The following is a 19,163-nucleotide window of genomic DNA, read 5'->3' as shown; positions in this document are numbered from 1 at the left end:
ACCACCCCTCATACAATGGAAATGAGCAGGTCAAAAAGGAATGAGTAGGCATTTAGGATTACCTAGCCAATAAAGGTAGAACCTGAGAAGGAACAAGGGGGAAAAGTAGGGAGTGCTGACTAGAACCTTATAAAACAAAGACCCTTGCTTATAGTCTGGAACATTCACTTTCCAGTGCCCTCTCTCTATAAAGAGAGCTTTGATACTACTCTTACTTTCTAATCTTATACTCTAATATTTTGCCTGCTGCTCATTTTATTTTGTGTCTACCTCTTTATCCTTCGAAGGTGAGACAACAAATCCTGGGAATTGAGGTAAAAAAAAAGAAAAATCTTGCAACAATGATTTTACCTTTAAAGAATTCTTCACTAATTTTCTAAGTCCTCATCAGAAATAAAGATGAAAAAAATTATATTATTTCATGAACATGTGATTTTAAATTTTTGTGTATAAAGATCCTTCAATTTTGTGGCTTCTATTTAGTGTCATGGACAAGGAAGATAGAAAAGAAGATTGACAATTTCAGGGTTTTTTTTTTTTCAATTTAAAATGTGAAAGATTCCCTCTCTAAAATGGTATGATTTACCAAGACTACTGTCCTGAAGTTTTTTACATTTAACCTATTAAAATCTTCTTTTCTATTATAAGTTTTGTTTATATGTAAGAGTTAAATAGCACAATTCACATTCTTCCAAACTCAATGAGACAAGATTATTCTGGGCACACTTGTCTTTGAATATTGCCAGGTGGTATTACAGATTGAAAAAAGTAAAAGTAAAAATTATATTTGCTTTTGTTGAATGAAATATACATTTATCACAAGATAGTATTTATTTGTATTTTCAGTGCTTTCATTACAATATCATTAATATTTGTTAGATATTGTTCAATCTGATTATCTGGCTAAAAATCAAATGAGGTAACAGTTCTATTGTCTGATTTCTGTGGAGCAACTGCATCTTCTGGGAAATGAATTATGACAAAGTACAAATTCATTTCTGTTCTTTCAAAAAAAACAAGCTTCAATTAAATGTTAACACCCCAGGTGTTTTACATCTCTTCAATGAAAACATTATCACTTCAGCTTTTGAGACAGAGGTATGTCAAAAATCCAGATGCTTCATACATTTTTTTTTTTTTTTGGAATTCAATGAGGAAAGTTAAGAAAACTATCTGCATGTGAATTACTTTCTACAATGGCAGGCATCCGACACTGATTAATTGCTAAGCAAAACCCATATTCACTGGAATGGTAGTTATATGCAAATATCCGAGGCCAACTAAAGAAGGGCTGGAATGACATTCTCCTTCAAGAAATTTAATTTTAAAGAAATAAATGCAGCACACTGAGATAGTAAGGCTTAGAGAAAAATAAACCAGTATAGCTTAGAGGTAGAATTTTATTTTCCTCTTTTTGAATCATTTCTCACTTCATATATCCACGAAAGTGATTTACACATTTTTTCCCAATACAAAGCATATTTATTGATCCACAGAACTTTTCTAGAATAGGCTTTGGGAAGAGTTAATATCTACTATTTTCTCTTGGATTATGGAGAGAAAGTATAAACAAGTGTACTAAAGAGACAAAAGAAAGGTTTTGGAATCTAAAATATAACGGGTCCCTGTAGTTGTAATTTCTTTTGAAAGATGTGGAACATACACCAATCTAGTGCAAATACAACACTAGCGCAAGGTCAAATGCTAGAATGTTCAAAAAAAGGGAGATTTTAAATGGAAGTCAGAATAAGCCACTCCAAAATGTTGCTACTGTGGCATAAGAATTATTTTGCATGGAAGGCAACTGAGAAATAGTATGCATAAAAAGAACCTTCTGCCTTATTCATTTCAGCCTAAAAGTAGAGCATACATTTCCCTTGTGTCAAGATCATGCCTTTTCCATGCCGATAAGACTGAAGATGGCCTAGAGATGTGTCTTCATAACAAACCTTACTAAGAAGCCCTTATTTCCTAGTTACCTTACCACAATTTATATCTTTGTTAAGGTGGTATACAAGTCTTCTAGTCTAACCACTTCTTTGAGCTTTTCACTTCTTTTCTGTAAATCCCCTCTCTTTATAAAAAATACTAACATTAAAAAAAATAAATTAATTAATTAAAAAAAAATACTAACATCATGGGGCGCCTGGGTGGCTCAGTCGGTTAAGCGGCCGACTTCAGCTCAGGTCATGATCTCGCGGTCCGTGAGTTCGAGCCCCGCATGGGTTCTGTGCTGACAGCTCAGAGCCTGGAGCCTGTTTCGGATTCTGTGTCTCCCTCTCTCTGACCCTCCCCTGTTCATGCTCTGTCTCTCCCTGTCTTAAAAATAAATAAAACGTTAAAAAAAATTTTTAAAATACTAACATCAGATATAATTTGTTAACCTGCTTTTTTTTTTTTAATTCATTCACACACACCATTGGTAAAAAACAAACAAGTAAACATAACAGGGTAGAGGAAAAGCTTTTCCTGCTCTACATTTACATGCAGCTCAACATTTATTAAGCTATAATTTTCTATTATATTGTTTTATCAGCTGTAGGAGTACATAAAAGAAAAAATCTGAACATAGATGGTTCATTTTGAGAATGATGTAACTGTCAAGGCTAATTCGGCCTGACTGAAATACAGTACATGGAATATCAGGGCTAATTATGGCAAATCCATGAGATGAATCATGGAAAACCTGAGATGATAGCATTTGGTCTTAAGCAGATTTCCAGAAGTTCTCAACTGGAGCTTAATCATTCATTTGCTCAACAAATGTTTACTTGCTTCTGTGTATTTAGTATATATTTATTAAGCACATTGTATGTGCCTCTCACTCTTTTAGGTGCTAAGAATAAAACAAAGTATCACAGACAAATTCTCTGTCCTTAGGGAGATTACAGTAAATCAGGAGAGCTATAAACATTTATAGAAAGTTGCTAGTATTGTTTACAACAGGAGGTGTTAAGGGAATATATAAGAGCTTGACATTTATGTTAACATCCTGGAAATAGAGATGTCAAGAAAAACTTACAGTAATTTACAACATATTTATTATTTGTCTTCTTATATGTATCTAAGACTTATTAGTGTGTGATATTAATACAAAGTGATATATTCTTTATACCAGATCCTGGAGAAAGAATTTCCCTTAACTCTGGCCCAATACCTTGAATCATGGGAAAGCCAGCTCTATCACAAACCTAACCTGCAACTCTATTCAAAGGAGTAAAGAAGGAAAAGTGTAGAATGTGATGTCTGCAGGAATGTTGTCTCCTCCATGATCATGACCTGCCAGGCCCATTCATCATTGGGATGATGTTCTGATGCACTTCAGGGCACACTATCCCAAAATATGGCAACTGGAAATATTAAATATTTTAAGCTGAAGAAGTTTTAGAAAATAGCAGAAGCAGAAAGCTCATTCTGACCTTTTCTCCTCCCCCTTATTTCCTGAAACAAGTTATAAAACCCTCATGTGAGATGTTCCCTCAGGATACCCCAAGGAAAGGACAATCCTTATGTGTGAAGACAAAGAGATATCAAGAATCTGAACAAACAAGTCTTGCTAAGTTTCCCAGTTTACTCCACTAACCTCACACTGTCTTACCTATCATATTTCTATAGGATAGCCCACTTTTCATCTCACTGCTCATAAAAAAACTCAGGTCTGTTTCTCCGGGTTTTAATTGCCTTATGAAGTCTCTTGTGTCACATTAAGCTGTATTAAGTGAATGTATATTCTCTTCACTTGTGAATCTGTTTTTGTCAGTTTAATTTTCAGACCCAATGAGGAATCCTAAGAGGGTTGAGGAAAACTTTTTCCTTACCCACAGTCGAATTACTCCTAAAACAGCTAAGTTTGTGTATGTTGTCCAGAAAGCCCATGAACTAAAATTTTCTCCACCTGGAGTAGCTCCTCCAGTATTCCAAGGAATTGAAAGGCTTTCCTGTAAAGTATTTATAATTCTCCTATTTGAAGACTTATGTTGAGTACTTTGGGTACTTTTAATTTTTTTAACCATAGTGGTTTTGACTTATGTATTTCATTTTCAAAATCCAAATTCTCATGAAATATGTGCTACTCTCCCTAAAACAAATCTCACATGCTGAATGGAATCCTTAATATGAGTAAATCAGATAATGAACAAAAACATTAGCCTATTTGATTTTGGTTCTTCAAGTTTGTGCAATTAACTGAGGACTTGTTTTTTTCAGAATTCTTTTTTTTTTTGTGATGTGATAATATAAGAATGAAACAACCACAGATACTAATAAGAAAAAGTATCATTCGCAAGATAAAACTGAAACAAAGTAGAATATAAAGTAGGATATCTGGGAGTATTTCACTGAAATTGTAATTTTGGCAAGGTTTTATTAGAGATTTATGATATTTCTGGTTCTCATGGAATAGAAACATCTTTATTTTATGTAAGTCTGTTTTTCATCCTACTGGCATTCTGAATACATACATATTTTCAAGAAAACATTGTATACAAAGGTGGGAACTGTCTCTATTATGAATAACACTACAGTGAACATCTTTACATATAAATTCTGGACTGCATCTCTGATTATTTCTACATGTCTAGTGTCATACTGTCTACATTATGGATAACATTGCTGTGAATTTTTTATACATAACTGTTTGACAGCGCCTTTCTTTATGGTAAATTACTTCAGGTAAAATTACTGGATGAAATGAATAAATAACATGAAAATTTGGGTTATGCATAGTGTAGTCTGTTCTACTGTCAGCAACAGATAAGAATGGATATTGGCAATCTTGAAGGAATTTTTAACCCTTAAAATTATTTTACAATTGATTGGGAGATAAAATACTTCCTTGTATTTGCATTTCTTTTTTTTTTTTAAATCAAGCATGACTACTGTTTTACATATTAATGGGGTATTTGTGTATGTTTTCATATTTTTCCACTGTGGCATTTATCTTATTTTTATTAATCTGTATTTGTTACAAAAGAGGAAACTTTTTCATATTTATTACCAATATTTAACCCAATTATTTATTTTTTAACTAGTGCTGCTTGTATTTTGCTTTTATGTTTTTATTAATTATATATAAAATTCTGTTTACATGGCATTCTCCAGATTTCTTCTGCCTTGGGCCAGCTAGAGGTTAAAATTATTAAAAAGTAGCTTCAAAAGGGAGAGTTCAAATTTCATTACCTAAACTTGGATTTTTGATTCTTCAAGATAGGCAGCAATATTTTGCAGCAAGAAAGGCAAGATTGTCAAGAGAGAATTTTAGAGAATTTATCATCTTCTATTTGACACTGGACTTTAAGGCTCTACATAAAGGACCATGGTGTCTAGAAAACAAGCTAAAAACAAAGCCTGCCCAGGGCCACCTATGTAATTTTCATAATGAAAAAGCAGGTCCCTTGATCAAATATCATGACAATATCAAGACAGTGACAACCGGGTATTAAACCAAGTATGTGACCCTGTACAACTGCACAGGTCACATGCCCATGAAGCCAGCCTTGATTCTGCCTTTTCTGACCTTGTTGGATTGCAGACAGAAGGAACATTAAATACACAGAGGCAGTTGGTCACAGGTGTGCCACCATCTCTTCTCTCTGCCTCAAAGTACAGTGCTTGTTTTGTAGGTTCAGGGAAATTCCTAGTCTCAGAGGATTATCTTCCCCCACATACATTCACATTTGGAATTAGGGATAGAAATGTTCCTCACCTGGCTCCTCAACAAAATTAAGGGAGGTCACATGAAGGGAAACTCAGCTCACAGCTCAGTCAGACAGAGTAGCCTTTAGGAAAACTCCTAACTTTTCTTTTGGTGTTAACAGGACCTCTTCATGCCTCCACGGGGAGCAAAGAAATTAGCTGAGTTGAGAGTCAGCATGTTGGCCAAGGCATCAGCTATATCTGCATACTCCTGTGCAAAGGAGAGAGTGAAGGAAGAGAAAGCCAGGCAAAGCTGCCCTGTCTCCCAGCAGGTCAGTAGTGGGAAGAATCTAGCAGCTGTATTTTACAGGTGCTTGTGGAGTGACCGTCAGGAAAAAGGACATAAAATGCTGACTACAATAATTTCTGACACAAATACTTCCCATAACCTCTTATCTAACAAAGAAGTGATAATGGAAAAATAAATAGATCAACGTCCTAGCAAAAACTTTAAGATACATCTTCTGAATAATACAGTAGTTGCAACTCTTTTGGCCAAAAACCCTCTTTGCTATTAGTAATGTCAGCTGACAACTCCCCAAACAGACCACCAAATTAAAATGTTGATCAAAGAAAGCTCAGTTGATTAATTTGTTAGAGTAAGGGAGAGCATCACCTTAAGAGACATTCAGTTTCTTAAAAGGGGAAGATGGGAAATAGTTATTTCTAGGGTTTAAGGCTTCGGTGGTTGAAGTTAGGTGTTTAGGGCTTGAATCTGATTTGGACTGGGTACAGTTTTTGATATCATGGTTTAGGTTCTGTGGACAAATGAAGGTAAGGATCTTATATAAGTGTTCCTGAGTTACTAATATTGGGATGAGTGATCTCTTTGCCTATTTGAACCATCTATTGTCCTCAGAAGGCTGCCTACCTAAATAAAACTGTTGTTCTAGGAAAAGTCTGATTGAGCACATTCCTTTTAGATTATTGCATTTTGGAGAAGATCCTGAAGCAAACAATGAAGTTATTTACTGTTTTATATCTTTATCTTTCTGGGAAATAATTTTCCAGAATAAGTAATACTGGAATGTTGATGGAGGCAGCCTTCATATTTAGTCCTAAGAGTTAGGTTTTGGGGCTGCAGGTTATCTGAGTCCTCACTAGACTCACAAAAGTAACGTCAAAAGAGTTAGATTTGCCTCTTATGATCCAAAGAGCAATAGACAGTTTAAAAGTGATTGTCAACTGTGATTAACATGGCCAGCCCTGGGCAAACTTTTCAAGAAAGTATAAAGTTCTACCACTTCTTGAAGTAACTTTGTAGTCTTATGTTGTCCTCAACTTCTTGAATTTTCACCTCTGTTCCAGTTATACCATTTTCCTCATCCACCAAATTCTTAAAGACCCCTTCCCCAAGGCTTTCCTATAAGAAACTGAATAGAAGTCAATAAGCCTCCTTTGAAATTAGAACTCCTTGCTCTCAGAATATCTATTTAGTAGCTGTTGTACAGCTTTAATAAACATGTCAGAAAAATATGCACATACCTATCTACTTGCTACAGTTTGTGCTATTAAACGGAAAGTATGACATGCGCAATTCATGTCTTTGGGGAAGATGAATTACTCGGTAATATGTAGCATACTTTCTAGATGTATTTATTAACTGCATAACGGATTGAATAGTAATTGCCTTCAATATCTTTAAGTTTGGATTTGCTCCTTTCGGTTTCAGTTGGCTTAAATAAAATATTGAATTGGTGTTTTCAAACCAAGGTAGATTGGATTAAATAATCATAGTTCATCAATCACTTTTCTATTATTGTTTAGTGTAATGTTGTGAGAAAGTACTGAATTGATAGTGAGAAAACCTTGGTGTTAGTCTTGATTCTGGCACTAATGGACTGCAGGACTCCATATATCACTTAATTACCCTAATTTTCAGTTTACTTATCCATCAGTTGAAGAATTATACTAACGGGTTTTTAGAATTAATGCCAGCTCAGTCTTCTCTGATAGATGATTCTAAGTTGTACAGCATCTCCCATGTGAACTGCTTAGAAAAGTCTGTTTTCTCACATGCATTTGCCAGTCATCTGTGCTAAGTCTGAAAGGTCATTCATCACACATTGCTGGTTTATCATAGTTATTTCTGTACACCTGCTTAAAGTGTCTACAATAAGCATTTTATAGCATGAGTTTTTAAAACACTCTAGACAACATAGGAAGACTCATTTGCCAAGAACAAACTGAAGAATTTGTTGAAATCATGACGATTATTTAGGAACCAGGGAGGGACTGTTGATTAACTCTTCAGATTAGTTACTCTCTCTCTTAGCTCCAACTCAGTGAACATAATCTATTACAGAAAGATACTTATTTTCAAAAGTGGTAATAATTGGGGATCGAGGGGAAGAGTTGATTAACTCCGAATATTATTCTGACTCAGGTATGGCTCAGATGAAAATGACATTGCATTGATATAAAATGCTCTTGTAAAATTTTAAGGTAAAGGACACTTACCTTCTACATCACTATAAATGGTAATAGTAAACATAATGAAATACAAATTTCAAAACAGAAGCAGAATTAAACTTTAGATCCTCTTTATTTTACTACAGCCAAGCCTCAAACCAGGAGCAGTAAAAAGGGGAGAACTTTATTGCTACTCACTGTTCAACACTTCTGGGCCATGTTTTATTTTTTTCTTTTTTACACTTCATCTGTCTTTGCCCTATGTTAGGAGGGAAAGGTTTGAATAGAATTGAGCTTCCTATGCTATCTAATATAAATTCACTAGGTCATATAGATCTAAACTCTGCACATATAATGTATGATAAACTAATTTTTAAAAAGGAGTTGCATATGTGTATATCTGACTCAAAATCTGGCACTTTCTGTGTCTAGAGCCCCTCCCAGCCTGGACAATCATGAGGTAGGAGTTAATGAGCAAGGAGAGAGACAGATGCTCCTGCAATGGCACAACCAACAAAGTAGTCCAGAGCTGGCCTTTGAGCCCTCCAGGCTCCTGGTAACCACAAACACTTCCAGATGTGGCCCATTCCCATTTTGCGGCAATAATCCTCAGGCATTCTCAGTAGCCACTTAAATTCTCCTTCAACTATTTTGGGCTTCAAAGGATTCTCACAGTGTGTGGGCCAATGAGCCCAAAAAAGACACCCTTATCTTTTTTGCTGTAATTTTGGATTTATTGCCATTTCTTAAGCCATTTTTAGGGACCAGGAACATAAGAGAGGCAAGCTGAAATGTGTTCAATCCATCATCTTGCAACCATGGTAATCAAATAGGTAGATATAAAGTCAAAATGGCAAGCTGAGGAGCAAATAAGTATGCAGAGAAATTCTCTGTAGTAATAAACAGAAATCTTGAGTTAAGGCAAGTGACTTGGAGCACAGCAATGACAGGAAAAGGGGTGCTGTGGGACAGATGAGCGTATGGGTATGTGATGGGTATGGCACACTCACCATCCACCTCACAACACCCTAAACCATGTCACTCAAATGAGGAGATAAAGATATTAGTTAAACAGGCTTAAGATAAAGTATTTTATACATAATGAACACATTCGTAAGTAATGTCAAGTATAAACCCCAAAATGTCCTCTTGCTCGCTGATCAACCATGGTTGAAATTAACATCCTAAACACTCTCTGTAGTTGGCGGCCTACCCAAGCATTTTACCCCGCATGTTTCCCTTCTCCTTTAAAGTTGTTTTGATTTTACAATGGCATCCAAGTAAGTGTAAATACAAAGAATTTGGGAGGGCTGTATTGTAGGGGAAGAAGCTATGTATTCTCTATAAGACTCTGCCTTATTTTTACTCAATTAGTTCCAATTAGCTCGAAAGTAACCTATTTACTGCACTGGGCAAAAATAACCCAAATAGATTATTGGAAATTTTCAAAACCAAAATATCCAGCTTGTATGTATGTATGTATGTATGTATAAATAAATAAATAAATAAATAAATAAATAAATAAATAAAAGATAGGTAGATAAATGAATGTTTGATTTTGTTACAAGGTCAATATTATATCTACCTCTATATCTACATCTGTTTCTGCACTACATCTATCTATAGCTATATCTATATATTTACTCTTAACTTGATTTCCATACATAAACCTATCTCACATGACTGTTCAATTATCTTTTTTTTTTGCCAGAATAATTTTTAAAAATCTATACAACTTTTGAGAAAAGGACTTTTTTTGGTTGAAGAATAAAACATTTTTTACACCCCCTCCTCCAACATAGTACACAGATATTCTAAAGGAAATCATATATTGAGATGTTGGTTTCAAGCAGAGATGCACTCACCAATTTCTTCAACACGACTTCTAGCTAGAAAGTATCATAAAGGATAAAACAGAACTTGTACCTTATGTTTGGATGAACAAAAAAGGTTTTGCTTTGAATTTTATGCCAAACAAGAGTGATGGAAAAGTCAATATTTTTTAGGATTCTTTAGTACCATGGTGAATACGACCGATTTCCACATACTTCAAAGAAGTCTAGTGTTTAGCCTGTGTGTTGCCCTAAAGATGTTTTTTTTTTCTGTTCTGTAACATATTTCCAAGGGTAATTTGAGTGAAAGATAAACATGCACCCCCCAAAACTGTGAAGACACATCTTTAAAATCCTCTTTCACTACTTCTACTTTTCAAAAGGTTATAAACAAAGAGGTGTCAAAAATTTTACTCAGTTCATTAATAAGGGAACCAGTAAGATGTTAAACCTAGTTCAAAGCAGACTTCAAGAAATGAAGATTTATGTAGTCTGTCAGTCACAGTAACGCTGAAAATCATTTGCAACTAGATATAAAACTGATTAATGTCATGTATGGCAATAAACCCTAATATTTGCAGTTACTTTTTCTTTTAGATAGATATAATTTTTACATTACTGTTGAACAAGAATCCACTGTAGTGATCCCAGTCAAGAAATGATTTCACAAATATCAGTTTTCTACAAGTTAACCTATATCCTTACAGAGCTGTAAAGTATGCTAATCAATAGTGAAAAGATAGTTTAATGAAGACAACCACTCCTAGAAAATTAGCTAATCCTCAGTCACGTTATGTGTCCTTTTCAGTACTCAGCATTACACTGGTAGGACGTCCATCAATCTCTGCATCGTATGTCCATGTCTTGGATAATTTTTCTTAAAAGTGTCTATGCTTGTGTGAGCATACAGGTTGGGGCAGTTGAAGGCAAGGCAGCATCAGGAATATTCCACCAAAAGACAGAAAGAGTTAATATTCAAGTTTTGACACCTAATATAGTATTTTTGAGATGGTAACATGGCAAACAGTTTAAAAGCAAGGCTGTTTCCAGAGAAATTCTTTTATCTATCCACTTAACTTATCAAGGAGAGGTCTGCAGAATGTGATTGTTGAATGTCGCCCAAGGAACATTCCAACAAAGAGAAATGGAGTAATATCCACCACAACCTACAGCCCTGGTAGATTAATGGGGTGACAGGAGACAGAGCAGAAGAGGCAGATAGCCAGGTGTATGGAATGGGGGATGAATTGCTTTCATTGAGAGGAATACCAAGACCCCAGAAGTTCCTGCTAATTTCTCTTCAGGTGTCCTGATGGAGTCATCATGGTAGGGTATCTCAAACGTCCCCAAGGGTGGCCATATAGAAAAGAACTCGGCTGTACTGTATACACAGGCACAGAGAGGGTCTGTATTCTTCTCATTCAGTGCTGCCTTACAATTGTTGTGGCCAGTAGTAGGATGTGGAAGTTCTCGCATGCAGGTAAGGAATTTCTGTAACTGTACCTGGGCCTGGGGCAGTTTGGGACTCAAACTCAGATCCCAGCAGGCTCCACAAACAAATCTTGAGAGACAAGATTTTCAAGGACAGCTGTCAGCACCCTGACTAAGATGAGAAAGGGCCATTTTCTAGCCACAAATTCAGCAGAAGTTAGCAGCGGGTGGCTTGGAGGGGAGAGGCTAAGACCACGCACATGACAGCAGCTGATACTTCAGAGGGAAAGCCAGGGATGGAGGGGTGGGATGAAGGTAGGTAGGATACTGCACAGCTCAGAGACATTCTTTTCTTTCCCAAAGACCAAGCCCTTGAAGCGTTAACCCTCCTGCATGCACCCAGATACCATCCAGGAGAGAGCAGGCGAGTGGAGTCGATTTCTGAAATTTTATCCAATATTGTCTGACCGATCACTGAAAAATATTTAAATATGATTCGAACTAATTTTACTGGATGAGAGGTTTTTGTTTTGTTCTTTGTTGCTATTCTTTCTGTCCAGGCTTATTTGGGTGGATACATGTGATAAAAATCAGATAGCTAGGGAAATTAATCTGTGTTTCTTCATGTAGTTGAATGTACTGAAATACATATGCAATCCTACTACGAATCTATTGTTATTCTCTGGTGCCCTAAACTTTGAGTTTTTTTTTTGCAAACAAAGGAAGAAAGGAAAGAAGGGAAGGGAGAGAAGGAAAGAAAGCACTTGGTGCTTTTATTTAGCTGGGGCTGGAGGGGGGGGGGGGGGCCAGGGATCATCCATTTGTTTGTGAGCCTTTGCAAGTGTCTCCTGCTCCTTCAAACTGAGTAATCTGCACCATCCTCTTCATCTGAGCACAATAAAAACTTGCAACCACACCAGAGTTCCCTCCGAAGTGTGAGGAGAAATCAGAGACACTCTGCCTGTGTTCTTGTCTGGGATTCCCAAGTGGGACACACGTGCAGAAGCCCCAAAGACAGTGTGAGGGACCCCAGAGTCCCTGGCAGAGTGGGAGATGGCTCTCTGAATGCCGCACCCTTGAGGAATGCTGAGGCGTTTAACTTACTCAATTGTGGCTCAACTAAGGCAAATATTTTGTAAAAAACTGTAGGCTGGGTCACAGGTAGGGGCTTAGGGACATAAAGCTGCTTCCCTGTGGGACCACCGCCCTGCCCTCATCCAAGCCATCTAAAGGTACCACCTGTACCAGGCAGAGATGAGAAGCCCACCGGTGGTGACAGCATGTGAGAAGGGGTGCAGAGACCACCAGAAATGCAGAACAACACAGAAATAGGGGGGACAAACAGAGAATTTTAAACCAGAATAAGACTGAACCACAGACCTGAATTAAATGAGAAATTGATCACTGCATTGTATAGAAATTAAACCCAGAAAGGACCAGTTTAAATTAGCAATTTAACAGTAAGTGAGAACAGTAAGTGAGTTCTGAATCAGACTTTAAGAAATAAAGAATAAGGGGCACCTGGGTGGCTCAGTTGGTTAAGCGTCCGACTTCGGCTCAGGTCATGATCTCAGGTCCGTGAGTTTGAGCCCGGCGTCGGGCTCTGTGCTGACAGCTCAGAGCCTGGAGCCTGCTTCAGATTCTGTGTCTCCCTCTCTCTCTGACCCTCCCCCGTTCATGCTCTGTCTCTCTCTGTCTCAGAAATAAACAAACACTTTTTAAAAATTAAAAAAAAAGAAATAAAGAATAATGCTTTCTTTTTTCACAGCCCAGTTTGCCACTGGGGTTATAACTATTAAATATCTATCTGTTCATGTGTACTGCACATTAAAGTAGATGAAATAAAACCTAAATTCTAGTTCAGCTGCTTACTTCATTATAGCCAACACTGTATGTGTGATACTTTTCAAAAACATGAGAATGCCAAGAGGAAGCCAAAACCCATTATTGTATCACTATCTGCCAAATATTTTAATTTGGAGATTTTTTTTTTATTCTGATGCTCAACAGTGTGTGAGAAACACTGGCCACAAACGAAAACAAAAACCCCACTATAACTGAGAGATAATTGGTTTTGCACTAAACTGTAAGAAAGCCCAGCTTATACCTCAGAACAGAGATGATGCTAATGAAAGAAAAGAGAAAGAAAAAAAGAGAAAGAGGGTAATTTAGCAGTTAGAACAAAGCAGCATGGAACTACAAGTAAAAACTTGATTGGCTGAAGATCATGCCTAAAACTTTGAAAATTAACACCCCAGAGTATTATTTTTTATTATGCCTTGAAATGCTGTTTCTTTAAATCACAAAACTATATAAACAAAAAAAATCCCTTTTCCACTGCTGCAAGTAGCTGATAAGAATGGAATTTCTCTTCCCACATACGGTAGGCCTTCTTGCTTTAGTGGAAATGTAAATTTCTACTTTGTGTAAATTGAGTCATACTTTGTTTTATTGTGTTAAAATACGCATAACATAAAAATTATTATTTTAAAGTATACAATTCAATGGCATCAAATAAATTTGCGATGTAGTACAACCATCATCTCTATCTGGTTCTGAACTTTTTCAGTGTTGCAAAGGGGAACCTCACACCCTGTAAGCAATTATTCCCCAGTCCCCTGCCTCCAGCCCATGACAACTACTAATCTACTTTCTGTACTTATGGGTTTGTCTTTTCAGGATATTTCATATAAATGGAATCTTACAAAATATGTGCCTTTGTGCCCATCTAGTTTTACTTACCATAATGTTTTTAAAGTTCACCTATGTTGTATTATAGATCGGTACTCCATTCCTTTTTTTGGCTGAATAACATTGCATTGTGTGGATATACACATTTGTTTATCCATTCATCCATCGACAGACATTTGGATCATTTCCATCTTATGGCTATTGTGAATAGAGTGATTATGAATATTTGTGTACCAGTTTTTGTTTGAGTGCCTGTTTTGAATTCTCTTGAATAAAAAGCTAGGAGTAGAATTGCTAGCTAATGTGATAACTCTATGTTTAGTGTATTAAGAAACTACTAAGCTGTTTTCCACATTCCTACCTGCAATGCATGAGAGTTCTAATTTCTCCATATTTTCACCAAGACTTGTTATTTTTTTTTTATTATGATCATCTAACTGGGTGTGAAGTGTTATCTCAGTGTGGTTTTGACTTGCATTATCCTAATAGCTAATGATGCTAAAAATCTTTTAACGTGCTTATTATCCATGTGGATATTGCCTTTAGACAAGTGTCTATTTAAGTCCTTTGCCTGTATTTTCAGTTGAATTTTTTGTATTTTTGTTGCTGTTCCATACAACTTTGAACAATGAAAGTAAATTTGAAGTCATCTTGACAATTCTCCAGTGTTTTTAGTGGAAACTCCACACGCTGGCCAAGAACAGGTCACTCCAAACTTTGGGCTTTTAAGACAAGATGAACATGGGGTCAAGAAATGGGAGCTACTAAGACACCAAGACTTGATATTTACACACTAAATGGAAAAGCAGTACTTCCCAGTCCAAGCCCTTTACCACAGAAGACTGACACATCCTGACTCTCCTCCCACAATCCCCTCAAGTCTAAGTGTGATCCGTATGTGATGAAAACAATCTGCCTTCAGCAGTGGGCGGCAGGAAGGAGCATGGCTCCTTTCACACAGGCCTTGCTCCTGCAGCAGCCATGGGAGCCCTAGTCTTGTAAATGATGAGACTAAGACAATGGGAAGCTATAAGACATGACCTAAGTTCACCCATTTATTATTGTACCTGGGACTCAAAAATGGTGTCCTGTCCCCTATGTGTTCAAGCTGTCCTTAGCCATAATCTTCTGTATGCCACATCATAAAACCAACAAAGATTTTTAAGATAGCTGACTGGAATTAGGAGGATCATTTGTCATATTAAAATAATGATGACCACCTGAGGCTATCTTAAAAACTTTAAAATTATGAGCATGTATTTTGACTTAAAAACAATGTTTCAGCTTTAATTAAGGAATTAAATGAATGCATATAAAACATCCAGATCCATCAAATATGTAAAATATGTAGTTTGAGACCATTTGGGGTAGAGATAATTACCAAAGAAAATGCAAATCATAAATGGATTTTAATGAGCCCAACCTAAATACAATTTAAAATATCTGACAACATAAAATAACAGGGGAGACCAATTTATGCTATAATGTATGTAATATGAAATGTTAGAAATTAGTTCACTCTTGGGGCACCTGGGTGGTTCAGTCACTTAAGCATCCGACTCTTCATCTCAGCTCAGGTCTTAATCTCAGGATCGTGAATTCAAGCCCTGCATTGGACTTTGCACTGGGCATGAAACCTATTTTTAAAAAAGGGCGGGGCACCTGGGTGACTCAGTCGGTTGAGTGTCCGACTTCGGCTCAGGTCATGATCTCATGGTTCGTGGGTTTGAGCCCTGCGTCGGGCTCTGTGTGCTGACAGCTCAGAGCCTGAAACCTGCTTCATGTTCTGTATCTTCTTCTCTCTCTGCCCCTCCCCTGCCAGTGCTCAGTCTCTCTCTCAAAAATAAATAAACATTGGAAAATAAATTAAAAACAAAAAAAGAAATTAGTTCACTCTCGTGACCTGTTTTTAAGTTTATTTATTTATTTTGATGGAGAGTGAGTGGGGAATTGGCAGAGAGAGAGTCCCAAGCAGGCTCCATGCTGTCAGCACAGAGCATGAGACCGGGATCAATCCCATGAACCATCACGAGATCATGAGCTGAGCTGAAATCAAGAGTTGGTCCTTTAGCACATGGAGCTACTCAGGCACCCCTTCACTCTTATGACCTTTAAAATGCACTCAAGCCTTTTTGTTTAGTTATTTTTTTTTAATTTCAATTAGTGATAAAGCATGGATGAGAGACACAAAATAAGTGAAAAGCTTAAACTCACTATTTAAAAAAAGGTTGATCATGCTCCAGAGACTAGACTTCTTTTGGCAAGGTATTAAGTAGACTGCGAGGAAGCCAGGTTTGTCCCACCCAGGGCTCTAAAGCCAGTTTTGCTGCTCTGTATCAGTCTGAGTGCGTAGGGAACATCAGAAACGGGAGGCCGAAGGTCTAAAGCCACTGAGATGGGAGATAAAAGATGGAGCTAATCAGATGCTTAGATGGTCCTGGAACCAAAGCATGAATTTAGGATGAAAGCACACAGCTATTTCAGTCACAGCAAATAGAACAGAGCATGACCTTCAGGCTGGGGAGAGAATGTGCCAAGCCCCAAATTCTCAGAGGTCAGGGATTATAGATGAAGGACCGTTGATAAAAATACGGACAGGAGTAAATTGCCTTAGTGCTTTGTGACCTGAGAAGTATATTTGCCCTGCTTTTCTTTCCTGTGTAAGAGAGAACATCCTTTATCTCAGCTACCAGAAAGCATTCTAACATTTTCTCCTGGAATCTCCATTCAATTTTTTTTCCATTCAATTTTTTTTTATAACTCGAACATAACCAACATCTATTGTTCCATTTATATTAGAACGTCTTCAATAATTATCAAACCATTATTCTTCGTCTTAGACTTTGTAATAACACGAGTAGTTCAGTAGAATTTTGGGACTATTCCAGTATTGCTAGTTGGTATCTACCCTTTGATGGAGAGGGGCATAGTGAAGTAGCAAGAGAAGCTATCCAGACTGCTACATGCAAACTGGAATGCCTTGGGAATCACATTTCTCATGTTAGATAGTTAATTTGCCTTGAAGACAGGAAGTAAACTATGTAGGAATCAATTTTCCATTGGACTCTTATAAATTTCTCCCTATAGATAAAGCCGACCATTAGTTTTAAACAATAGGCTATACTTCCTTAATATAAAATACATTTTCATTTGATATCTGGCAAAATGAAAGAAAAACCATGCAGAAATTAAAATATGGACACATTTATTTTGCTATGGAGAGTGGTATAATTCATTCATATATTTTTCTATGCTACCTTCTCAGACATTTTTTTTAATTTTTAGTTTTAAGTAGTTGTCTTATGTCCAATTTATTGAGCCAACTCTAATTGACAGATATTATTATTATGTAAATCTCCCTGCCACTTGTCCACGTGCCATCTAAAATATAGTGCAGGGGAGAGGTATACAGGATATGAAGTGCCGATAGTAAGGCTTGTGTGATGTGACAATGTGTTCCTCAAAAAATTATGTAGTAGATATAGCATGTCATATGCCCAAATACAATGTTTATTTATTCCTTGGTAGATAGAAACACAATTTGTTCAGATATCCAGCTTTCAGCAAAGTTGATCCTTGCTCTAGCTCAGAGGTGAATCCTGATTTATCTAAAGTTCCCACACTGTCCAATGGGAATTTCTGTGATGAGAGAAATATTCTGTTTCTACGCTGCCCAATATAGTAGCCGTTAGCCTCATGGGAGTATTTGCAATGTGGCAAGTAAGACCGCAAAACTAAACTTTAAATTTAATTTAATTTAATTTAATTACTGTCAATTCATTCATCCATTCATTCATTTTAAAAATTACTATGAATTTCACTTTAATAGACACATGTGGCTACCAGCTATTGCATTGGACACCCTAGCATAACCAATTATGATAATCCCATTGCCCTTGCCACTAACTGGATTGACATAAGACATTTGGCAAAATGTTGGCCAACAGATGGGAAGAGAGTGTTGTTGGCAAATGATATTGTTACTGCCCCCATTAGACAATGCCTTTCCCAGCATTGTTGCATGGAACTGGGACACTAACCTTTTCATACCACGAATAATAATACCACGGCAGAGCAAGGATGCTCCTGCATGACCTTGAGACTTCGAGTAAATGAGATAATGAATTTTTCATATAGCTTAAGCCATTTTGATTTGTGTGCCATGTTATTTGCAGAGGAAGCATCATCACTTATAGAAAGCATCTTCTTCGTTACTCCATGAAATTGTCAGAGAAAGTATTATTTTTAATCTTCGAAATTAGAATAGGCTATTGTTGGAATTTTAATAAAGACAACTTGTATATAGCATATACATTTGATTTGGTAAAGTAGAGTACTTATGTAGTAATAACAATCATAGTAAAGATCAGAGTTGTGAATGTTTCCTATTGTCTAAACTGAAATTCACCTTAAAATCTTATGAAAGGGTAACACAAGTGAAACATATATGCTATTTTGAGGATAAATAAATTGAAATTAGAAGATGTTAATGAGGTCAGACCGCTCATTAATTATGGGGATATGTCTCAATCTTGGGTCTTTTTTTTTCCCAACAAAATACTTCTTTTTTAATTTAGATTGGTTGTCTCTGTAATTATCCTTTTTGTTAGTGGCTTACAAGAAGAAAATAAAACTGAGCATTTAAGTATTTGTGTTTGTAATGGTCTAGTTGATTTTGTTTCCAATATATCGCTAGCTCTGTTAAAAGCAGTCCATTTTTGAGTCAAGAATGGCAGGAAAATGTCACATTGAAGAGAAGAACAATATCTACTTTAATTATATTAAATATAAATCAGAAAAAAGGGGATAATTGAAGAAGTTGGGTTTCAGAAAATCTATAAAAATAAAGGATATAAATGTGTGAAGTTGCATGCAGTGACTCACAAAATTTCACAGCTGAGAAATTGAAGAGACCTAACATTTACTACTATTAAAGGTAATTATTCAAATCATAGGTCTTACAATATCTGCTATTAGTTGCAAATGTTTAGGTAGAATTTAGAAAGTGTGCTTAACAATGGAAGCAACAATTTTGTTTTCCTATCTTCTTGCATTCAGAGTAGGAACTGTTTTCCCTGGCCTTGCGGGGGGGGGGGGGGGGGG

General features: G+C 36.5%; 1 pseudogene; it reads left to right on the top strand.

The window, feature by feature from the left end:
• Window positions 1-3,777: 3,777 nt before the first annotated feature.
• The window catches only part of LOC121030318 (thymocyte nuclear protein 1-like), a 28,151-nt pseudogene continuing 12,765 nt past the window's right edge, over window positions 3,778-19,163 (top strand).

Source organism: Herpailurus yagouaroundi, unplaced genomic scaffold (genome assembly GCF_014898765.1).
Source record: "Herpailurus yagouaroundi ecotype Mexico unplaced genomic scaffold, PumYag 140, whole genome shotgun sequence".
In the NCBI taxonomy this organism is placed as follows: Eukaryota; Metazoa; Chordata; class Mammalia; order Carnivora; family Felidae; genus Herpailurus; species Herpailurus yagouaroundi.
This window is presented reverse-complemented; position numbering and strand designations above follow the sequence as displayed.